Here is a 25,854-nt window from a genome sequence, read left to right on the forward strand (position 1 = left end):
TTTTTTCACCAATTCTGCATCTGACAAAGGACTAATTTTAAATAATTTTATATTATTTTAATAATTTAGTATTAATTAAACATATTATTTATAACTTAAAATAATTTATTATGCAGAACAGCCTATACTTATGTCTTATATGAAAGACTTTGCTTATGGCCTTTGGTAGGAAAAACTCAAACTTTTTCAAATAATCTGAATAATATATTATTTAAACCAAGCACTTTCATATTGGAAGGAAGGAAACTGTAATCTATAAAATCTATGAAGGGCTAGTTTCAAATTTCTATATTGAGTGTTCATGAGGACAAAAGGATCACCTAGAATTTGATGCGTTTATCTTTTTGAATGTGTGCCTTAGTGGGTAAAGGACAAGCTTACAAGTAGATCTGACCTTGAGTCCCAAGTCATCAGCTGCTGGGTCTCTTACGCAGACAGGTGGGGCTGGAATGGGAGGGGACTCAGGCCCTCAGGTTCCTCTCCCTGGGGCGGAGCGGAGTGGAAGGGTGAGTGTCCTCTCCTTGGGTGCTGAGCAGACCGGTGAGTGTCCCCAACCCAGGCTCTGCCTATGGGCGTCTCCTTGGAGTGAGGACTCAACTTTACTACAGCGGGCTTTTCTTATATAGAGTATAGGGAGTGGGCAGGGCGTAAGGGGTCAGGACATATGAAGTCTCCCAGGATGTAAAGTGTCCTGATACTGTGGGACCAATCAGTTTGTGTTACGTAGCTGTTGGCAGGCAGGATTCGCACCAGAAGTGCCCGGATGGACCCAGATAGATCGTGCTGAGTCATGCCGAAGTATTTACCAGAGACTGTTGCTGAAACTCGAGCTAGGCTCGGTTCTGTCCTCAAAGCTTCAGAGGGCCGAGAGGCCGTGGGTTCTAATAATCGGCTCCTAGCTTTCTCAGTCGGGCCAGTCAAGTGATGTTTCCCAGCTTCATTTTCATTGCTTGTAAAGCACAGTTGAACTTGCTGGCTTGTAGGAAGTGGCCGCGCTCCCTGAGATGATATCTTCCAAGTGCTCAGGGCGATGCCTGACACAGGAAAACACAGTACCATTTCCCTCTTCTTTCCTTGAAGGGGAGACCAACATTCTCTATTTTCTGTCACATCTTTCTTTCTCTTCTATCCTAGTCTCTAAAAAGTAGGACATATATGATATTCAGTAAGGTCATGCTCCTGTCATTTAATATAAATTATAAAAACCCACTATAAAACAAGCGTTTCCTGATTATATTATTTTTAAACATTCTTCATAATATTTCTTTCATCTCCAGAAATTCTAGGAGTTTATTGAGTAAAGTTCATCCCGTGTACCTTTCTTTGTAGATGTGCTGGTGGATTGTTTTGAGGAATGGAGGCCATCGGTAAGACGTGAGTTAAGTGGTGAACAGAAAAACTGATGAAAAGGGCTTTTCAAGATCCTTTCAAAGACCATTCTTCTAACTCTACTATTTGGATGAGAAAAGAAAATGAGGGAAATTGAGGTGACAAAAATTAATCTTTCAGCTGAATATTGTTACGACTGTTAGATGTAACTGCCAATTCCTAACCCAGAGCATTTCTTCTTGTTTTTCTTTAAAATCTATCTTAATGACTACACTATATTGAATAGGTATTCTGATATACTTTGAAAATAAGTCTTTAACATTTCCTTTATTCAAAAACTCAATAAAAATAAATAGCAACGATATAATTATCACTTAGAAAGGCAAAAGAAAGAAAATAAAATAAAAAAGAAAGAAACTAATATTAACACTAGGTAGTAAATGACAGACAATATAAAGTGCATTTTTCTGAATATTTTCTTTAAAGTCTTGATTTTCTATATTTGCCAATGGAGGTAATGGATGCTAAATAACCAACATCTTTTTAAAAAAGAAAAAAAAAAAAGAAAACATTTACCTTGAATAGCAAAGCGTTTAACAACATTAGTTGAAATATGTAGCATATGAAAATAAAATAGCTAACTAAATTCCAATTATTTTATTTATCTTCCTAATTTGACTTCTTATGTCATAAATGGAGAACTGGGCTTTACTGCTTTTCTGCCTCCAGAGTGCTGAGATTAAAGGTATGTGCCAACACACTCAGCCCTAGATCTTGAGTCTGATTTCATTTATATTAACATTGCTTCAGTCTTCGACTAAAGAGAGCGGTAACACTAACAAGATGAGATTGTGGCCACAGGAGAAGTAATGATGAAAAGATCCAGGATTCCGTGACTGCAAGTCCACCTATGGGGCATTCCTTTGAACTTCAGGGTAAACCGAGGAAGAAGTTTGACAGAATAAAAGTACATATTAATGAGCAGTCTTGGCCAGGGTGTGGCCTGGCTGATCATTGTCCCTTTCTGGTTCTGCAAAAACTTGAAAACTTCCTCACTGTTTGGGAACAGCTGGATTCCATGATTACTCCTGCTTTAGGGATGATCTCATCACGGGGTGAGCTCATTATGAGACAATCTGGAGACAAGGCTCTTCTCTTTCTGGAATCCAAAGTGACTGAGCGGTTAGGGCAATGCTGTATACATTCAGATACTTTCTGGAAGTCTAGAATAAACAGGGCATTATAAAAGATGACAGGAAGACTTATGAGTTGCTCTTACTCTTAGTGTCTTAACTTGTTTTAATATTTCAGAAACTGAGAGGTTTTTTTCTCATATAATTTATCTTGATAAGGGTTTTCTCTCCCTATACTCACAGTTTCTCTCAACCTCCTCTCCTATAAATATCACACCACTTTTTCTCCTTAGAAAACAAACAGATTTCTAAGTAATAGTTAAAATAAAATATGTTAAAACAAAATCTAACATATTCGAAAGAGAAAAACCAAACAGATGCAAGAAAAAGAGTACAGGAAAAGTCACCAGAAAGACAGCAGCACAAGGAACTACTCAGGAATCCCATGAAAGCACTATAACACATACGCAAAGAAGCCAGAGGACAAAAAGAAAATATGTAAATTACAAAATAATAATACAATAATAGTGATGATGGTGATGATGGTGATAAAAATAAAGAAGACATTACATTATTTGACAAGGAACCTCTAAAGGTCCCCTAGAGTTAATTTTCTGTTAGGTGTCTACAGTTAGACATGTGGCCTACCCTTTGGAGTAGATTGTTTCTCCAGTGAGACTCTCTTACAGAAAACTAAATTTCCATTTGCAAGTGGTTATTCACTAGAGACAGCTCCTGTCTTGGGGATGAGGCCATGTGTCATTTCTTTCCGCTCTAGGGCCCTTCCTGCTGCAGACTAATGCAGTTCCTGGGCATAATGCCTCAGTCTCTCTGAATTCACATGTGCGTCTATGCTGTTGATTTCAAGGCCTTGTTTCCTTAGTGTCTCCATCCCCTTTGGCTCTTACACTCTTTTTACCTCCTCTTTCATAGAGTTCCCTGAACACTGGCAGGGCAGATTTGATGAAGACATCTCTTTCAGGGCTGAGTGTCCCAAAGTTTCTCACTCTCTGCATTTTGTCTGGGTATAAGTCTCTGTATTTGTTTCCACCTGCTACAGAATGAAGCTTTCCTGAAGATGGCTGAGAAAGGCACTCATCTATGTTCATAGCAGAATGTCATTAGGAGACATTTTATTGGTATAGTCTTTTAGTAGGACAATAGTATCTGGTTTTACCCTAGGTGCCTAGGCTAGCTAGTCTCATGTTTATGGTTACTCAAGCAGTATCAGGTATGGGTTCTATCTCTTGGAGTGGGCCTTGGGCCAAATGAGATTCAGATTGATTTCTCCCACAAGCTTAGTACCATCACTGCATTAGCACATCTTGCAGGGAGCACACCGTTGTAGATGAAAGGGTTTATGTTTATATCTTTCCTTTGGTAGCATGCAGAATAGCTTCCTGTAGCACATGAAGAGTGAAGACTCTGCAGGCACCAACTCAAGCTCTCCATGTTCAGCGAGCTGTGTAGGTGTTGTCATAGGTAATATAGCCTTGCTGTCAGTTTGCAGAGACAACTTATAGACTTGGCAACAGTCTGGGTTGTTTAATGTTTCACGTGGGACTCCATTGGCAAACAACCAATTAAATGTAACCTATTTATGGCACTGGAATCTTTGTAACAAGAGAAGTCCAGTTGGGGCTCTCTGTATTCCTCATTATTTGCCTTCATATGTGCATATATTTTAGGAAGCATCTATAATATTAGGCTTCAGTTCTGCCCCTCAAATGGCGTTTACATTTAGAGCGCTCTCTCTCTCTCTCTCTCTCTCTCTCTCTCTCTCTCTCTCTCTCTCTCTTTCTCCCCCCCCTTATTTCCTTCTTTATTCCTCTCCTGCAATCACTCCTCCAGTTTCTGCTACCTTACCCCCATCCAGACATAACTGTCTATTTTATTTCCGTTTTCTAAGGTGATCTATATGTCCCTACTAGCCCCTTACTCTATTCCTAATCTCTGCATTCTTATGGGTTGTAGCTTGGTTATAATTGAATCAACAGACATGAGTACATGGATGAATATGTGCCTTATTTACCTGCAAAAGTTGTTATTATTATTATTATTATTATTATTATTATTATTGTTTTAATAGAAAGAGTTTTTCTGTGTAAGCCTGAGTATCTTGAAACTCACTTTGCAGACCAGGCTGGCCTCAAACTTATAGAGATCCACCTGCCTCTACACCCTGAGTGCTAGGATTAAATATATGCACTACCATTTCCAAGATATTAGTTTATTTATTAATGTACCACACTTTCTTTATCCATTCAGCCACTGATGGTCATTGACACTGTTTCCTGTTTCGGGCTATTGTGAACTGAGCAGCACTGAACATGTTTGAGTAAGTTTGGTAGGCTAAGGTGTCCTTTGGCTATAAGCCTAGGGGTGATTATGGCTGGATGTTGAGGACAATCAATTCCCTTCTTCCTGAGGATCTGCCACACTGATTTACACAGCGGCTGTACAAGTTTTCACTCCCACCAGCAGTAAATGAGTGTTCTCCTTACTCCACATCCTTGCCAAGCAGGAGTTGTCATTTGTCTTATTAGTCTTAGCTGTTCTGAGTTTTTTAAGATGAAATCTCAAAGCAGTTTTTGTGTTTCCCTGATGACTAAGGAGTTAAACATTGATTTAAGTGTTTCTCAGTCATTCGAGTTTTCTATATTCTGTTTTAGATTCTATATTCTGTGCTTCATTCTAAAATTGGATTATTGGTTTTTGTTTGCGGCCTAGTTTCTTGAGTTCTTTCTATATTTTAGTTAGCAGCTCTCTGTCAGATGGGGATTTGCTAAAGATCTTTTCCCAATCTGTAGACTGCTGGTTTATCACATTGACAGTGCCCTTTGTCTTACAGAGGCTTTTCAGTTTCACAAGGTTGCATTTATTAATTGTTGATCTTAGCTCCTGTACTTTGGGTGTTCTATTTAGAAAGTCTTGAAAAATGAAATTAATGGTTATGTTTTCACAAGGTCATTTGAGAGATGGATGATGAAATATTGATGAGATATATGGCAGAGAGTTATATAATGAAAAAACAAGAGATCAGTTAAACAACTATTAAATAATATCTGTAAAAATGAAGATGAGAAAGACTGCAAAAGACCAATTGGAAGATGATGCATTGGGTCTAATCATGGTTATTTATCCCTCTTAACACTCCAGGGCAGGAAAAGAAGACACTGCCCTACTGTCTTTGGGCTAGTCATTAACGAAGCTTTAATACTTTCAAAAACCAAGAAGTAAACAAAATGAAATAGTCAAACATTTTCATGAAATTTCAGCTTTGATCTGTATACTGTTATAAAATTTTTGAGTTAGAAAAGAAGTAAATATATTGTATTCTTGTATATCAAAGTGGTTTCACAGATTATAGTCATGACTAAGGGATGCTCAGAATTACCAAGTTTTATCTGACACGTTTTAAATCTTCATGCAAGTTTCTTTGAAATTTCTAAATTTTGAAATGCAATTTTTATTGAATTATTAACTAGATAGTCAAAATACTGTTTTTGTTTTTACCTTTGTAATGTATTTCACTAGAAAACACTGGGATGAGCACAAATGAACCAAATCCATCTTTTCTCTTCGTAAAAGCTTAGATCTAACCAAATGAAACATATTCACCACCACACAAGAAAGCCTATGCTCTTTATTGCTGTTCTTTGTACATTCATGAGGGGCAGAGAGATGCAATAGGTACTCCACATGTGCTCCTTTTAAAGTCGTTTTATCTTTGTGTAACACATAAGGATGCTCTGAACAAGGATGACAAAAGTTAACTTTTGGTAAATTAATCCCTCTATTGAGTAATACAGCTATGATAGAAAATGTCATTTTTAGCAATAGTGAAATAATTAAAGGCAAAACTTTTCATTGCATATGTATGCTTCTCTCCTCTCTCTCTCTCTCTCTCTCTCTCTCTCTCTCTCTCTCTCTGTGTGTGTGTGTATGTGTGTGTGTGTGTGTGTGTGCATTTGTGTCCAAGCTACTGTTTCTTTGTTCAATGATTCTGTATAAACATTTAAGTCTTTTTGCCTCTTGGATGTAGAACATAATCAGCATACATGTGGGTACACATATTTTTTCATGATCCTAGCTTCAATTGTGCTAACTATTTGCTCAGAATTGATGTTACTAATCATGCTTTGGGTGTTTTTACTAGTTCTGTGTATAATATTTTTGAAGTTTGCACATACTTCAAAAGTTTGAAGTTTTCTATAATGGTCATATTTTTCATTTCCATATACAACACCCAAACCATAGAATAACAAAACTATCAAATTTGTGGAGAGACTACAGTGGTAGTTGCCAATTTTGAAAGAAGGAAGTAATGAGGATTTGTAGTACATGGAAAATAATGTTTCAGATATACAGCAAAAATGAATTTCAGAGAACTGCTATGCAAACATGGTGCCCACATTAGACATCACAGCACCCTAAAACTTTAAGTGGACATACCTAGGTTATTGTGTAATTAAAATACTGATTTCTGCACTGCCCATATCTGGTTGCAGGCCTTGTTCTTAGGATCTCCTGTCTCAGTGTTGTATAAACTCTTCTCCCCAATTGTCACCTACTACGCAACTTATAGCAACATATAGCCATTCACTTAGCCTGGGGCAGCACAGGGCTGGACTTCCTGCCAGCCAGGGGAGGAGGAGTTAGAGGAGGAAGTAGGGAATCCACCACAGGAGAGGTCCAGGAAAGCTGAGGAAGATTCAGCTCGAACAAGGAAAGTTACAAAATCCAAGTATCTCAGAAGTATGCTGGGAGGAAACCTGATTAGTTTAGAGGGTGAAGAATAGGGTGATAACTGCTCAGTTATTGTGTTTTGAAGCTTGTTATTAAACAAATATAAAGGAGTCTCAGTTATTTGTGTGATAGCTGGATTAAGAGAGAAACTAAGAGAAACAAATACACATGTTTTACTACTGTGTTGCTTTTTTGTTGTTTTTGAGACTGAATATTTATGGTGTCTTGTCTGTCCTTCCAGAAATTCTCCAGTTTCAGCCTCTGGAGGGCTGATGTTGGAAGTGCACACAGCTGGACTAGTTTTTATTTAACTTTCAAGCAAAGACAACAACAATAATAATGACAGTAAAAACAAAGCAAAAATATATATGGTTTCATATTGCTTCTTTCTAGTTTTTATAAACATGGGAAACTAATGTTTCAAATGTTTATTTGTATTTAAATTAATATTTTAACATTTTATATTTATATTAACATTTAAAATTATTTTTGAGATTATAATACAAATACATTTTTTTCTCTCTGCAAACTTTCCCATAAACTCCTTCTTGCTCTCTTTCTAATACATGGCCTCTTTGTTCTTTTGTTCTTTGTTATTACATACATATGTAACATATAATACATATAATATATGTATATATAAGTATATTCCTAAATGTAGTCTGCTTAGTCTGTATAATGTTACTTGTATAGTTGTTTTCGGGGCTGAAGATGCCTTGTAATGCTTTTATTTTGAACCTTTATCACAAGTAAGCATTATTATTATTGCATTTTAAACATGAGCATGATGAATAGGGTTAAGTAAAAATTAAAAGGCAGATCATTTGGTAATGGATGACCAATTGGTGAACTTTTCTTATATTTGTTAAGCTACTGCCAGCTGACTGCTATCAGTCAATGATATACAAGGCCTGTTGCAGTGTTTAGACTGGGATAAAGTGTTATTTGTGGTAGATTAGGAAAAACTAAGTAAAAAAATCATATGGGTATCTTTGGAAGATTATGGATAAGTAAAGGGGATGATATTATGAGACTATGTTAGAACAAGGGATAATCCTTTAAGATTTTTGAATTGAGTTATTTCAGTAGTCTATACATTAGGGTTTTATTGATTTATTTATTGAATAGCTGATTTATTAATCATCTTTGGCAGCTTAGCAAAGGGCCTTGTGCATGATTTTTATCATGAACCTTTAAAACCAGTGCAGAATTATTATTTTTTTTAGAAAATGAGCAAGATGAATGGGATTACGTATATTTTAAAAAGACAGCTTTTAGTAGTTAATTTATAGAAATGACAAATGAGACATGCTTGGCGTGTATATTCCCAGCAGAATAAACCAGGGCCTGTGAGGCTGTTTGTATATCTAGCTGTACAGGTGATTAAGCATTTCTCGCCAAGGTATGGCTTAAATATCTGAATATATTCAATGTTGTCACAGGTCATTGACTTCTCTCACAGGTCTGGACAATATGAACAACACCTCTGCCATTCACACAAACAACATGTTTTACTCTGATAAACTGAAATGTCTCTTTAAAATATTGATATTAATTTTATCTCCTGTATATTAGCAATATATAGAGTTTGTGTAGCAACATTTACAATGTAAAATAGAAGGGATTAAACCTCCCAGACAATTACTCTTTATTAGTTTCTTAAATATAACTTATATTTAAACCTGAATCTAAGTTACAGTACTGGTGTCTGATTATGCTGTTTTGTTGAAAAGATGCTATTAGCTGAGATCAGTTTCATAATTGTAAATCATTTTTCTGCTCTTAAAGATACAATGTAAATATAATCATGTCACTCTAGAGTATAATAAACATACTTGCATGTGGAATTGATAAGCCATTGAAAGAGCAGTGTGTTAGCCATGATTAAAAAGTAGAGCGATGAATTTAGAAGTTTTGTTAGCAAATAACTGTTTATTCTGAAGTGTACAGTCTTTGTCTCCTGCCCACAATTTTGGCTGTGAAAATGGAGTAGCTTGTGGTATGGGTTCTTGCAATGTTTCTCTTCTTGGTAGGTTTTGTCTCACTCTTCTTTTTAATTTGGATAAAATACATTCTTCCAAAAATGACCTGAATCAGAATCAGTGTTCATTTTGAGTGAGATTAGAAATTTCATTTTGGAAAAAGTAAAACAGATTTTACAAGGTTAAGTCAAAATTTCCATCAAAAGTGGTTGGTCATGTTTCAAATCAGTTATTTAAAGAGCATTTGATATAAATGTATTAGAATATATCATAATATAATTAATTTATATTTAGAATTTACAAATTTGTACTCAGAAGTGTTGCAGAAGTCTGTCTTTTTATTGTGTATGACACACACACTTGCAATATACACTCATACCACACACATACCACACACCACATACACATGCATATACACTCATGCATGCACACTGTTACACACACACACACACACACACACACACACACACACACACACGCACACACACACACATTCAAGCCTTCAGGGGAACTATCACACCTATATTGAAAAGCTGCTAAATTTTGCACCTCAGATGGAGATAACAGTGATACATTCTGACAAAGGTGTCAGATGGTATGAAAGCTCACCCTTATTGTGAAAAATCTCTGGCATCAAAGAAACATGTTGAAAATAGACTGCAGTTGTTATTGTTGGTGGTTTTGTGTGTGTGTGTGTGTGTGTGTGTGTGTGTGTGTGTGTGTGTGTGTGTGTGTAACAGTGGAGAAAAGCATTGTTTTTAAATGAATATATTTTTACAAAGAATTAACAATAATTACAATGATGAATAATCAGTATGAATGAGAGTTACCATGAACTTTCTCCTTCAAAACTCCAACTCAGAGTCCTAATGACGTCAGAATCACTCAGTTGCTATAATTGTGCCTTCAGTTTTCCCATTGTTTCCTACCCTACTTCTAGTGATCACCACACCCTATTTTGATGATATGGTCCGAGTGAGAATGATCCCATAAGCTCATATATTAGGATGCTTAGTTAGTCCTCAGTTGGCAGACTTGTTTGGAAAGGATTGCTCGTGGTGGCCTTGTAGCAGGGGGTGGGATTCGAGGTTTTCAAAGATGTGTGGCATTCCCAATCTGCCTTGTGGCTGTGTCTTAAGGGGTGAGTTCTCATTAATAGTTCCATGGGCCCATGCCTGTGAGCTGCCTTTCTCCCTTCCGTGATGGTCATGGACTCTGAAACTGTAAGCCCTAATTAAATTATTTCTTCCATAAGTTGTCTTAGTCACATTGTCTTATCACACAGCAGTAGAAAAGCAGCTAGGACAAATGATTGATTTCAATAGGCAACAGCTTGATTGGATATGGGGCAAGCATTTGGGTAGATCAGAGAGGATTTTTCCCTGCAGAATTAACTGAGGCACGAATACTCATCACAATTAGGCTGCAGCTTACAAGATATAAAGGTACAAGGTGAAAGCAACACTTTTTACTTGCCTATTTTTAAAAAAAGATTTATTTCTTTAATTATTATGTACACAGTGCTCTGTCTGCATGTACATCTGCAGGCCAGAGGAGGGCATCAGATGGCATTATAAATGGTTGTGAGCCACCATGTGGTTGCTGGGAACTGAACTCATGACTTCTGGAAGAGCAATCAGTGCTCTTAACTGCTGAGCCATCTCTCCAGCCTCTCCTATCTACTTTTCATTGCTGTGGGATCCATCTATTGCACTGTTGCGTTTTCCCTACTTTGCCAGCACCAGAGCACAAGTTCTACGGCCTCTCAATGCAGACTGAAGCAGCTCCCGTGGGACCCTAAGAAGTCTTCAGAACCGGAATGGGGTTGTTGGAATGTTTGTCCTGTGGAGTGACAGCTGCTGGCTGTCTACCCTATCAAGCAAATGGGCAGCCATTGTTTTCATCCTGATCCTGTGTAATATATGCTAACCTCATTAATACCATTCTGTAATATATAATCATCTATAATTTGCATTCCTCTACAAGTCATTGCCTCATGCATCTGCTGATCAAACAAGCCATCAGGGAAGAGAAGAAGTCTAACTCTCTTCATTGTATCTATTCCATGCTGATGTAAGCTTTCTTCAGATTTTTCTTAGATGACTGTAGCAGGCTCTCAAGTATCCCTCCCAATAAGTGAATATAAGGGAGCAGTTTTTAAGATAGAAATGGGATTATAAATATGCTCAAAATACTCTATGGTCTCTCGCAGAAAACTTAATATGCTTAAAATTGCCTCTATCATTCACTGGGATCCAGTACATCTCCTAACCCTGGGCTTATCAGAAAATGATTTGCTTATAGGAAAATAGCAAATTATAGATTTCATATTTTAGGCTTGGGGTCAGTCAGCCATTTATTTAATCAAGTCACTGTTTTGCTAGTTGTTACAATAATATTTATTTACTTATCTACTTATATACTTACTCTTGTAATTTTTTGTTTTTACGTACATATGTGTGTGTGTGTGTGTGTGTGTGTGTGTCTTTTGTGTGTGTATATGCAGGTGCCTTGGCATATTTGTGGAACAGTTTATGGGAGCCAGTTCTCTCTCTTATCACGTGAGTCCCCACATGGAACTTAGGTTGGCAAGTTTGGCAGCAGAAACCTTTACTTTCTGAGGCACTTGACAGGCTCTTTTATTTTAGATACAGACAAGGCATCATTCAAATGTTATTTAAGTCAGAAAGTGTTTTTGCAAAGGGTCCGCCCATAGCTAGGAACACAGGTTATGAGAGTTATTCTCTTTGTATGACAAGTCATCTTACATGTGACCACAAGTCTTTGTTTAAGTGTTGTTTGTCACTCTGGTTGTCTCACTTGTTATTAATAATTGACTTTAAGAACATTATCATTATGCATTCATGAGCCCTTAAACATTCATGACTGATTTTCTTCAAAATTGATGACAAAAATAATTTTGACTAGTTATAAAACCTGCATGGTTGCTGAATATTTGAGGCATGAGGTGCCTCAAATATATATTACTTTAGCTTCTGAAAGTAACTCATTTCTTTTCTTGTTTATTTTAGAATTTTTTTTATTTCTAATACCACTTTAATTTTAATCACCATTATTTCTGTACTGTATTGTCCTTTGCTATTTGGTTGATTTTCTTTTCCTTGTCAAGTTATCTTGATGCATTGACAATTTGTAGACATTTCAGATGACCTACCCTTTTTTCTTTATGGATGCCAGGGTATTTCTTTCTCACTTTTCATTTCTTTCTTTTTATAACAGGTTTATCCTTACTACTGGTGTTCTTTTTACTTTCCTGTGAAATTAATTTAATCCTAATGGAAATTTAACATTAAGCACCTAAATCTTTTTAAGTAAAGAGTTAGAGATCATAGTGACTTATTTCTTGTGATCTGGCTATTTCTTTACCTCAATTTCTTGCAAACTGCTTTTACTCATGTTTGTTTCTAGCTGGTGTTTTGTTGTTGTTTTTGTGTTTTGGATAGAGACACGGGATTTTCTCTCTAGCCACAGAAAAATGGTTGAAATACTTCTGAGTGCTCATAAAGAACATTCTACACTACATCTGACATTACCTTGTGTTCTCACCTCCCACTGACATTCTCACTCTGCCTCTTAACTCCATGTACTAAACAGAGTGACTGTTGAGCCTTCAAGTGACGAAGTGATGGCTGTGTATCCTGCGATCTCGGCTTCATCTCATGTGAATACTTTAATTCTCCTGGAATGGTGCTATCAGAGTTCTGTCCCCATATTCTTGTGTCTTGGTAATTATAAATACACCACGTCAAAGCCTTTCTGTTACCTATGACTCCTTTACTATCCCAGTTGCTCTTGGTGTTTTGCTTAACCTTTTCCCACAGTCCTCTATTCGTTTTAATTACTTAATTGATTTTGCCCAACAGCTAGTCAGGGTTGTTGGGTTTTGATTTGGGCTCGGCATCCTGACAACTGCTAATGTTCACAGCAGTGTATTTAACTGATACTACTCAGAGAAAACACATTGGACCTTTGGTCATGTCACCTGCGTGTATGTATGTAGTGTTAAGCATACACAAGCAGTCATTGTAGTCTTGACAGAATTGCCTTCAGTAAGAGAAGTTTAGACCTCATCAAACTGCAGTAAATTGAGTCTTCATAAACCCAGTGGGGGAAAGGGCATAAAATAAAGTGACATGATGCTATTTTCACTTTTTAAATAAAATCCATGACAGGAAGAAGTGGTACAAACCTTACAACATGTCTGCAAGTCTGCAAACAACAATATTTTGTGCAGCAGTGGTCAAGCATCGTCCTGGACACACAGGATTCTGAAGCAGAAAAACAAGTGTAGGCCAGAACTCTGAAGTCAGTGGTCCTCCTCCAATGGGAAAGATTAGGGAAGAAAGCTAGGAAATGGCTTTTCAGACCGCAAAAGGCGAAGGAATTCCATTGGCAGAACAATTGATTTCAGTTATAAAGGTATGTGAATGAAAATACTCACAAAAGATAGTGAAATCTCTCTTAATTGTTACCCCATTTCACACAATTCAGAAAAGCCAGCAGCATAGTGATCAAGGTAAAAAAACAAGTTTATCTAGTTTTATTGGTAAGACTGGGTTCTTCAATAAAATGTGACCCATGGATGACACTAGTGGCAAGATGCTGAAATGCTGAACAGAATATCCATCTTAAATGTCTTTAGCCCAAGTCAATTTAGAATAACTTGACTCTCATTAATACTTATCTGCTGGATGCTTTTTCTTTCTTTCTTTCTTTCTTTCTTTCTTTCTTTCTTTCTTTCTTTTCTGTTCTCTAATCACAAAGCATGAACAAATTTATTTAGATCGTGGAGAAAACTGCTTGCTTGTTCTGCTCTGTGGACTAACTATCGCCAGAAGGCACACAGTCTACACTACTTTCCCACGGTATGCGATTAACAAAATATCAGACGTGGGGAGACTTTAATCATCTGTTCTTAGGACTAGGTAGGTCAATCTTAGAATACTTATTACCTGAGGCACTACTACCATAATCTGTAATCAGATTTGCTGGCGATGAGTACATTTTTCTTTGGCTATCTCGCTGCTCTAAATTACTTTGAAGTTGACTGTAAGTTGATGAGTAAAAGAACATTGTTTCGTATTTTAGTCTCTTAGTCATAAGCTCTCCATGCAATGCACTACACAAAAGCCAAATAGGAAGTGCTGAGAATGCCTCAACCCAGGAAGAACACAGTGCTTCGTTCTCTATGTAGTAGGAAGAAACGCTGCATTCACATAATGTGCTCGGCTTCGCAGAGGACTTCAGACTGGCTCCTTCTGAAAACAGTCCCATTGTGTTTCCTATTCTATTGCCACTTGGCTTGTGGCTAGATCTTCATAGCATGCTGGTAAATGATTTGTTAGGTGCCTTTGACTTACACAGTAGAGCAGAAATCTGCTTTGTACTCGTAGCTTTAGTTGATGCAAAAACAAAAAATAGGTCCATGATTTTGAAATACATAGAAGCACTTTTTGCTGGAACTGGAAACTATTATGAAGTTAGAAGAAGCACTTTACTTTAGGAAGAAAACAGAGAAGAGATATTTTTCTTGAAAGTACCAACATCCTATAACCAAGCCTGTATTTTGAGTCCAATTCTTTAGGATGATTTCTAGAAATCACTTTTAAACATTATGCAGCTTCTGTGCTTGTTCTCCCTGAGATGATACACCTGCTGAGAGACAGAGGGCAGGACAGCGTTCATATTTGCATGCACCTAGAAATCTGCTAGAAAAATTACTTAATGAAGTATCATCTGAAAATATATAAGGGCTTTTCATACATGAATACTCAAAGCTGCCAAGTGTCCTTTGGGCGTTCAGCTTTCACCTGTGTGCATCCTCTGTTGGAAGGCTAGAGTTATAATAAGAGACTCTGGGACTTCAAACATGTTCTGTATTGATCACTGTATTGTCATCAAATACTCAAACAGTTAAATGTGGGAGGTTTTGTTGTGTTTGCTTTTTTTTTTAAAGTTCATCCCTTACAGTTTATATTAGGACAAGCCGTTTTCTGAATCTATCTTAATAGATTTTCTCTCTTTTTTTTTTTTTTTGCCACATATGCTACCATAAAACCAGATTATAGTAGAAAAACACAATTTATATGGATTACTAAAAAGGATTTTGATTGACTTTTTTTATCACTTACTCCCACTAAAAAAGGAGTTTCTAAAATCTCAATGATTGTGGCACTCCTCAAACTTAACTGTGAGTGAGTTTGTGTTTTATGAGACACATCAAGCTGTATTATTAGCGTGGTATAAAATGCCTTCTAAAATACACGCAGTCCATCCACTTATCACTCCTCTCTCTCCTAATCTGCATGACAGAGGTAACTATTGTTAATTCTATGAAAATGCACTTAACACTTTGTTCGTATTGCACTTGATTTAATCTCTTTCTCCCCACTGAGTATCTGCATGGTAAGCGAGCCTTTAATGTTTATATCAACATTTTCTTTTCATCCAGCTTTTTTTATTGTCTGTTATGTTTGTTATTTTGATTTCTGAAAATTGGCTTTCTCCTCTTTCCTACTAGGTCATGAATTTTTATTTTTTATTTTCTAATAATGATATTCTCTATGATATTTTTTGTTATGCCTGATTTTTTCAGGCTTTAATTTTTTTAATTTTATATATAAATATATTTTATTAATTTATTCATATTACATCTCAATTGTTATCCCATCCCTTGTATCCTCCCATTCCTCCCTCCCTCCCACTTTCCCCCTCACTCCCCTCCCCTATGACTGTGACTGAGGGGGACCTCCTCCCCCTGTATATGCTCATAGGGTATCAAGTATCTTCTCTGTGGTATTTTATGTCTTCTAAATTATTAAATTGTGTATAATTGTATGTGTTAATGACTTTGTGTTTGTTATGGGATGATGGTCATATTTGTCATGGTGCTTCTCCTGTTCCTTTTCTCTTTGTTGTGGGACATCTTACATTGCTGGGTCCCTATCTGATTGCTACTGGCCATTCTATGAGTGATGTCACCCAAACCAATATGCTTGTAAGGAGAAAATGATTCAACCTGTTTTCTGGTGTAAAAAAGTTTTCTATGACACAGGTATGTTTTCTGGAAAAAGAAAACAGGGATTAAAAAGTGAAAAGGACAGAAAGAGAGAGAGAGGAAAGAGAGAGAGAGAGAGAGAGGAAAGAGAGAGAGAGGAAAGAGAGAGAGAGAGAATGGTTTTAAGACTCACTCCTCACTGCATTACAGAATGAAGTCCACAGTTCTCTTACACTGTGGTTTCCACCGTGATTCGGCCATCATTCTCTTCCTGGCAATTTGACTTATTTATTGGGTTGAAGGAAGAACATAAAGTAAGCACTTGCAATTATTTTCATTGCCATTGAGTGTGTGCCACTTTTCTAGAGTAGCGCGGTCTGCTAACATCGTCATATAAGCAGTAATTATCTTCTCACGCACTTTTTGACCTCTACTGCTAGTGTGGTCCAGGAACATGGATATCTATCAGTTTCATAGAAGGTGATAACTGAGTTTTGCTTCTCTCCCTTATAATAATTTTGAGTGATTTCTGAAAAAGAAAGTAGGGGATGTCATCTTCCTTCTGCTGTCTTGTAAGAAAAATGACTTAAAGTTATTAATTACTTGAGGATTTTATTTTATAGAATGAGAATCTCAAAGATGAAAATTTTTTCCTTCTATAGTTTCATGCAGAGTGGTACAGCTATGCTGCTTGAGTTTAATGTGGCCTAACTGAGGAATGGAAGGAGACAGGCAGCATGCTGCTAGTATTACAAGTTGAAGATGTGACAGCCAGACAGAAAAAAAAAATATATCTAAAATAAAATGTTCATGGCATGTAATACTCCATTCACTTTGGGAACTTGATGCAATGCAGTTTTACTTTTGTCCATCTTATTAACTTTTGGAGTAACTTATCTTTCTTATTTTAGAAATTTATTTTGCTTTGATCCCTTCATGAAATCTATTTTTGTTTGATCCTTTCAGTCACTGAACTGCAGAATATGCTTCCTTTCCTCAGAAGGTTTCTTTGAGAGTGAACTTGTGAAATTGCTGTATGTTGATCATGTCCTTTTCCAAAGCTTGTAGAAAATATATTTTTCCCAGTAATAGTAAGCATGACAAATTCCTCTTTTAACCTGAGTTTTAATAATCAGTTAAATCATAACTCCAAAATGTCTGCATCATATTTTCCTTTTTGGTTCAGTTTTATTTATTTGTTTGTTTGTTTGTTTGTTTGTTTTGCAGTCTGTATAAGACAACTGAGAGCACAGCCAGCAAATACAATGTTGGCTTCATTTCAGACCCTCATGGCTGACCCACTACAGAAATCTTTATTTTAGTATATGAAGGAGAGATAAACATGTTTTTTGTTTAGATCACAATTGGAGTATAAGAAAAAGACTTGTGAGAGAGCAGGTGATGTTTATCCTGTTAGAAGTCGAACCACTGTGTGGGGGAGATTGGTTGTTAACCAGCTGAAAAACATCCTTGAACAGATTCTGAGAGGAGGTATAAATGTGAGCCAAAAACGAGAGGAGGGGCCTTTGGAGACTTGGGATAGTTCTGGCTGTTCATTGCTCCACTTCGAGACGCTCCTAGAGAGAACCACTCCAGGGAAGGCTTCCAGACACCGGGCTCTGGCTGAGGTTCTGGGTTCTGGTTGCTCCAGGTTCCAGCAGAAGAAATCCTGCTGATTATGCCAGGAGAATAGTTCCTCAGAACTGATATCCTTACGGTTTCATTATTGTATTTTTTAATCTTCTTTTCCTATTGTTTAGGTTAGTTGGTTTATAAGTGAGGTACTCTCACTTAATAAGTTCATAATAAAATATATTTGTTAAGAAAATTCAGCCTAAAAGTATACTTGTTAATATATATATAAAGCTATTGCATACATTTAATTATATAATTTCATGTAAATAATAAGCATCAGGATCAGATATTTTTTCTAGAATCAGTTATCTGAAACTCATTTTACTGTTTCATAGAGACCTTTACAATCAAGTATTAGTTAATTATGACATGCACAGTTGAGCCTGACAATATTTACAGCAAATAATAAGCTTTACTTTTATTTCCTCAGATTCTTCAGGGACTCTGTTCACCCAGTTTCTGTTCTTACAACTCAGTATTGAAGATTCTGGCCAACAGTTCTCTCACACAGTATTGTCTCCACAGGACAAAGCAGCTACAAATATTTGAGCTAAAATGTCATTTGAAATAAGAGAAGAGAAGAATTTTTTACTTAATACAGCATTTCCATGCTCATCACCAATCATCCTTGTCAAAGTTTTGCAGATAAAGCTTATTTAGAAAGTAGTTACACCAAATTTGGTACTGTGTTACATTAGTACGTTTCTATTACCAGCTCACCAACACACCAAGAATTAACAAATGTGCCCCATAAACGAATGTAAATGTTCATTTACATTTATTTGTTTATTATGCAATTGATAATGATGTTATTATAATTGTGTGTGTGTGTGTGTGTGTGTGTGTGTGTGTGTGTGTGTGAGAGAGAGAGAGAGAGAGAGAGAGAGAGAGAGAGAGAGAGAGAGAGAGAGAGAGAGAGAGAGTGAGTGTGTGTGTTAATGTATTGGATTGTGCAAGTGCACATGATGTGTATGAACATCATAGAAAAAACTTAGATATTTGTCCTCAGGTGTTTTCTACCACTTATGTGAGGTAGGGTTCCTCATTTTCCTTGAATATCATCTCTTGGGTCCAGGCTAGCTAGTCTATGAACCTCCACTGATCCATCTGTTTTCACCTCCCACCTTGACATCAGTGGGGTTTCAGGTAAGCACAACCACATCTGGCCTTTTTATGTAGATTTTGGGATTGAGAACATAATTCCTCACAGATGCTACAAATGCTTTTTACTAATAGATCCATCTCCTCACTCACTGTGTGCTCCATTTTATAAAAAGATTATGCGACACCGTTCCCAGGTAGACATAAGCAAATATCTACACATCCATCCATCAGAGCAAACTGAGGTCAGACCAACGTAGCAATACTAAGATCCAACCAGTGAGTTTTACTGAGGAACACATAAGAATATGAGTGAGATATTACTTACGGGAGCAGAAATTATTAAAAGCAGCTGTGTCATCAATTGCTCACCCCCACATGGGTGACAACTCATGAAACTTGGGAATTTGGAGCCCAATGGATAGCTTGCAGCAAGGTGACAGGTTGGAGGGTGTCTCTTTCAGGTAATCATCCTGCCTTCTTAGAAGCTCAGCTTCTTTGAGAAAGTGTCTCAGCTATCCTTACAACTTGAAGATGCTTGAGGAAGAAGAGGTGTAATCTGGTTAGCTTCCAGGAGTTCCTAAAATTCCCGAGTTGTTTACTTCCTCTGTCATAATCATACTGCTATGGTATATTGCACTTTCTTTAGAACTTCCTGCATTTACAAGCTTCCTTCCAAGATGAAAAATGTTATCTTTAAGGATATATATAATAATGCCAAAACCATATTTAATATAGAGTAAGTAAAGACATAATGTATGTGAAAATATGGTACATTAAGAAAAACTGCAATTTACACCATTCTCATTTTTTTTTATCATTTAAGACCTTTTAAAAACAAGCATAATTTTATCATATTACTCCAAAGCCCCTGGCCCTTTCAGATCCTCTTCCTCACCCTCCCTATTTAATTTTAAGTTCTTTCTCAAGAACAAAAACCCAATAGAAAAACAACCCTCTAACAATGTATTCCATACACATATATTGGTCAAAATCCACAAAATGCACACATACATATAACCTGTATCTAATTAACTTTTAGAACATTACTGGTACCCACAGTTCAACTTATATTCCTTCTCAGTAATGACAAGCCAACTATCAACACAGTTTTATTAAAATCGATTAATTTTACAAGTTTTTGAAACTAATATAATTGTTATATTGTATATACAGTATTATATTTTTGAAATATTTTGTACATTGTAAAATATATAGACACCAAAATTTGTGTTTTGTGCTATTTGTAGGGGTTGGGCTGCTTCTGAGTTATTAAAAAGAAGCCACAGAAGACTGGGAGGGAAGAATGTGCTGTATGTCAGAGGAGTAGAGGATACCATACAGCCAGCGAGGCTCAGTGTCAGACCAAATCCTGTATGAGTCTGAGCTGGGTGCTCCGCATATGTCTTATAGCTGTAACACTTGGTGTTCTTGTGGGACTCCAGATGGGGGCAGTGATGGGTGCCATTGACTCTCTCACCTGTGCTTGGTATATCATTCTCCTCCTTGGTTGTGTTGTCTATCATTGATATGAGGGGTTGTGTCTAGTCCAATTACAGCTGGTTAGGCCATGTTCCATGGATATCCCTGGGGGCTCTGCTCTTTCATTTGAAGGGAAATTGAGACATGGATCTGGAAGAGATGGGGGAAGTGACTGAGAGGAGTAGAAGGAAGAAAAATTATTGTCTATGGAATATATGAGAGAAGAATAGAAGAAAACAAACAAGCAAAGAAAACAACATCAACAGACAAAAATAATGAAGCTCTCTTCTGTGGTGGTTTGAATTGGAAATGTTCTCCATACGTTTGAGTACTTGGTCCCCGGTTGGTGGACCTGCTTGGGAAGGGTTAGCATATGTGTTCTCGATGGAGGAGGTGTGTTACCGTGGGTGGGTCTTGAGCTTTCAAATGCCCATATCATTCCTAACTAGCTCCTTCTGTCTCTGGCTTGTGCTTGTGATCAAGATGTAAGCTCTCAGCTTAATAGTATCCAGTGCCCCTCTATGACGGTTATGGCTAACTGTCTGAAATTGTAAGCACCAAATTAACTCTTTCTTCCAAAATTGCCTTGGTCTTTACTGTCTTAAAATAGCAATAGAAAAATGTCTAGGACACCCTCTGGGTAAATTTTTCATAGTTTTATAAATATGTTAAAAGTGATCATGTGCCCTGGTATGGAATAATTAAGTTGCATGTAGTTGGTTTTTTTTAATGTACACTGTGAAGCTGGCCTCCAATCCAGGTTTCCATGTGTGTCAGCTCCTATTTTTGCCTTACATCATGTTTACACAGATATGGATTTTCTCCATTAGTTGCCTCATGGATTTCAGTTATCCTTGCATGACAGTTACTTGTCTTTAGTTCAACTTATCCAGTAAATAGTTAATACTAATTTCTCAAATTATATTTCCAGGCCCCCAAATAGAGTAGTTAAAATATTAGTGTGAACTTATAGTCTACTTCCATATAAATACATATACGTTACAGATCATTTTAACAGTGGTTAGACTTCGCATAAGTAAGAGTGATAAGAATGTGAGTTTTGTGCCATGGGACATTGGAAGTCTATTGTAAAAATACTCCAAACTTTTATAAAGAATGCTAAATAAATTATGGAAATGGTAATTGATTACATCAGGTTGAAACTATATAAGTTCAGCTTTATAATAATATCTCTATGGATGTTTTCAGGAAACACTTAATAAAAGGTAATTATAGATGCCTGTAAAAATGATTGCTTAAGTCTTAAAGTTAATTATAGGCTATGTTCATCACACATATTATTGTAATTTTAATTTTAAGTCACTATTATGAAAGATTTTAACAAGAAAAATTGACTCAATGTTCCTCATGTATTTCATGAAAGTGAATATAAAACAACTCAAAATAAATAGAACAATAGATGTCTATGTGTAAAAAAATGCAACTGGACCCATATTTGTCACCTTGTACAAAACTCAAATCCAAGTGGATTAAAGACCTCAACATAAAACCAGAGACACTAAGTCACTTAGAAGAAAAAGTGGGGAAGAGCCTGGAACATATTGGCACAGGGGACAACTTCCTGAACAGAGCACCAACATCCCAGACCTTGAGGTCAACAATTAATAAATGGGACCTCATGAGGCTGAGAAGCTTCTGTAAGGCAGGAGACACTGTCAAGAGAACAAAGTGACAGCCTACAGACTAGGAAAAGATCTTCACCAACCCTGCATCTCACAAAGGTCTAATATCCAAAATATATAAAGAACTCAAGAAATTAAACACCACCAAACCAAATAACCCAATTGAGAAATGGGGCTTGGAACTAAACAGAGAATTCTCAACAGAGGAATATCAAATGGCTGAGAAACACTTAAAGAAATGCTCAACCTCCTTAATCATCAGGGAAATGCAAATCAAAACAACTCTGAGATTCCATCTTACACCCATCAGAATGGCTAAGATCAAAAATTCAAGCGACACCACATGCTGGCGAGGATGTGGGGAGAGAGGAACACTCCTTCATTGCTGGTGGGAATGCAAATTAGTACAGCCACTTCGGAAATCTATCTGGTGCTATCTCAGAAAAATGGGAATAGGGCTTCCTCAAGACCCAGCTATTCCACTCCTTGGAATATACCCAGAAGATGCTCCAGCACACAACAAGAAAATTTGCTCAACCATGTTCATAGCAGCCTTATTCATAATAGCCAGAACATGGAAACAGCCTAAGTGTCCCTCAATAGAAGAATGGATAAAGAAACTGTGGTACATATACACTATGGAATACTATTCAGCTATTAAAAACAAGGAATTCCTGAAATTTGTGGATAAATGGATTCAGCTAGAAATGATCATAATGAGTGAGTTAACCCAGAAGCAGAAAGACTCAAATGGTATGTACTCATTTATATCTGCGTATTAGCCCAAGGGGCATGTCCCACGAAAGCCTACACTTACCAGGAAACTGAGACAGAGGGGAGGACATTCTAGTGGGACTCCAGATGAGAGAATCATGGGAGAATGGCAAAGTAGAAGGATCCAGAGGGTCCTAGAAGCCTACAAGTAGAACATTATGATAGGCAGATTTGGGCCCAGGGGTCCCGCTCAAACTAAGGCACCAGGCAAGGACAATACAGGCGGTAAACCTTAAACCCCTACCCAGATCTAGCCAATGGACAGAACACTCTCCACAGTAGAGTGGAGAGTGGGATATGACTTTCTCACATACTCTGGTGCCTCACCTTTGACCATGTCCCCTGGAGGGGGAGACCTGGTGGCACTCAGAGGAAGGACAGCAGCTTACCAAAAAGAGACTTGATACCCTATGAACATATACAGGGGGAGGTAATTCCCCTCTGGAACAGTCATAGGGGAGGGGAGTAAGGGAAAAATGGGAGGGAGGGAAGAATGGGAGGATACAAGGGATGGGATAACCATTGAGATGTAACAAGAATAAATTAATAAAGGAGAAAAAAATAAATAGAACAATAGTAAAAGTTGTTAGATCATCCATATGTTGAGACATTTCTATGTCTACATCTGGAATTTAACAGATTGGATCTGACTGAAAAATAAAAGATTCTTTGGGAAAATGTAATTACCCACTTGTGAATGCTTTGCCTAAATATTTGGACTTTTATTTTATAATATTTGTCCTAGTTAGTGTTATTATTACTATGATGAAGCACAATGACTCAAATTAGCTTGGGGAGGAAAGAGTTTGTTTGGCATATACTTTCACATTTTAGTCTATCATTAAAGGTAACAAGAGCAGGAACTCTAAAAGGCCAGAAACCTGGAGGCAGGAGCTAATACAGAGGCCATGGAGGGGTGCTTCTTACTGGATTTCTCCCTGCACTCCTCAGCCTCTATTCTTAGAGAATCCAGGGCCAATAGCTTGAAGGTGGCCCCACCAACAATAAGTTCAGTCATACCATGTCAATAACTAAATTAAGAAAATGGCTGATAGGCTTGCCTACAGGAAAATTTTACAAAGGCATTTTTTAAATAGTGACTCCCTTATCTCCAGTGGCTATACTTTGTGTCAAGTTGACATAGCCAACAAGGTATTATTAGTAAAAAAAAAAAAGTATATCAAGAAAATAAAATTAACCACAATGAAAGTGAGAAACTTGATATAATAGTATATTAGTCGGTTTTCTCTTGAGTAACAGAACTAATAGAATGAATCTATCTATATTAAGAAAAGGTATCCATCAGAATGACTTATACATTGTGGCCAAGCTAATCTAACAATAACTATCCATGAACAGAAGGTCCAAGAATCCAGAAGTTGTTCTGTCCATGAAAACGGTTGCTTCAGCTGGTCTTCAGTTATGTGGAATCCCCTAAAATTGGGTTCTCATGCTAGTGAAAAATGGACTTGTTACCAAGGTGAGAGCAAGCAGGAGAAGAGCAAAAGCCTTTTTCCATGACCTAATATAGACTTTCAGCAGAAGATGTGACCCAGATTATTGTTTCCTCTTCCCACTTCAAAAGATTTTAATTAAAGATATATATATCTTTATAGATGTAGATATGTATACCTATCTATATATATACATACATATTCTCACCTCAAAGATCCAGATTAAAGGTGTGTCCACTTGGAAGATCAAGATTAGAAGTGGATCTTCCCACTTCAAACTAAGGAAAAATCACTCACAGATGTGTCCCTCCAATTTTGGGTTTAGTTGACTGCATCCAAGATATAGTCAACTTGGCAACCAAGAACAGGCATCACAAGGAGATATACTTTCATTTGTTCCACAGATTATTCTCAAATGTCTGTCTTGATTAAATGAGATTTTTCTGAAATCTGAAAAAGGGGTTATTTACAAGTGTTATTAGGCATAAACACTTCTTATGTTAATTTATTTTCAAGCTTCATTTAAGGGAATAGAGTGATGACTCATCAGTTGAGAGAGCTTGCTGCTTCTGAAGAGGACTGGAGATGGTTTTCTAGGACCTACACGATGGCCTCTATGAGTGCCCTCAAGACACATGCACGCGCGCGCACACACACACACACACACACACACACACACACACACACACAGAGAGAGAGAGAGAGAGAGAGAGAGAGAGAGAGAGAGAAACAGAGAGACAGAGAGACAGAGACAGAGACAGACAGAGACAGAGACAGAGAGACAGAGACAGAAACAGAAACAGAAACAGAGATGTAGTGGTTGTAAACATGTTTTTGTTTTGATCCCAAGTGTGTGATGTGAAACAGATTTGTGTGAGGGTGTGAGGCATTTTCCCGCTGAAAACAGACTTGTGAGAGAACAGGTGGTGTTTGTCCAGTGGAAGAACCACCTCTTGTGGGGACATGGTCTTTGCCAACTGATAAACATCCTAGTACAGCCTCTGAGAGGATATATATATCCAAAAGAAGAGAGCCTTTTCTTTTTTTGGTCTTGGCTATTCATCACTCCACTTCAAGATGCTCCTAGAGAGAGCTGCTCCAGAGAAGGCTTCGAGGCTCTGGCCTCCAGCTGCTGCTCAGAGTTCCAGTGGCTTCAGCTGCAGTCACCTTCGCTGAATTGCTGGTTTGCTCTTTAGCTGGTCTATTGGAATCCTGCTGACTATGCCAGTGGAATTGCTCCAAGGAACTGAGTATTAAAACGGTCTATCTCTTCTGTTCCTATTAACCTCTTCTCTCTCCTATCTAGGGTAGGCGTGTTGGAAGGGAGGGGTAAGCATTGAAGAACCCCAAATAAAGTAGGTTTGAAAAACTTCAAAGCCTACAGAGAGAGAGAGAGAGAGAGAGAGAGAGAGAGAGAGAGAGAGAAACGTCACCATATATGTCATTGCATTTAGAGCCTTAATAGGTATTTTCATTCTATGTTCATCAAAAATATATGAAGGGATTATATTTCCCCTCTTAATAAAAATAGATTATTTTCTTATACCATATTTA

General features: G+C 37.2%; 1 long non-coding RNA gene across 2 annotated transcripts; it reads right to left on the reverse strand.

Moving 5' to 3' along the window:
* Positions 1–742: 742 nt before the first annotated feature.
* On the reverse strand, positions 743–24,908 carry LOC311605839. 2 transcript variants are annotated; one of them, XR_014782106.1, is made up of 5 exons: positions 24,509–24,908; positions 20,428–20,579; positions 19,276–19,474; positions 1,318–1,451; positions 743–1,137 (listed from the first exon to the last, which is right to left on the reverse strand). It is a non-coding gene; the product is annotated as an uncharacterized lncRNA (long non-coding RNA). The 2 variants fall into 2 exon arrangements; XR_014782107.1 differs by lacking the exons at positions 743–1,137; positions 1,318–1,451 and adding an exon at positions 18,224–18,396.
* Between the last annotated feature and the right edge of the window lie 946 nt (positions 24,909–25,854).

The sequence above is a fragment of the Acomys minous genome, assembly GCF_964271855.1.
Source record: "Acomys minous genome assembly, chromosome: 9".
NCBI classification, from domain to species: Eukaryota; Metazoa; Chordata; class Mammalia; order Rodentia; family Muridae; genus Acomys; species Acomys minous.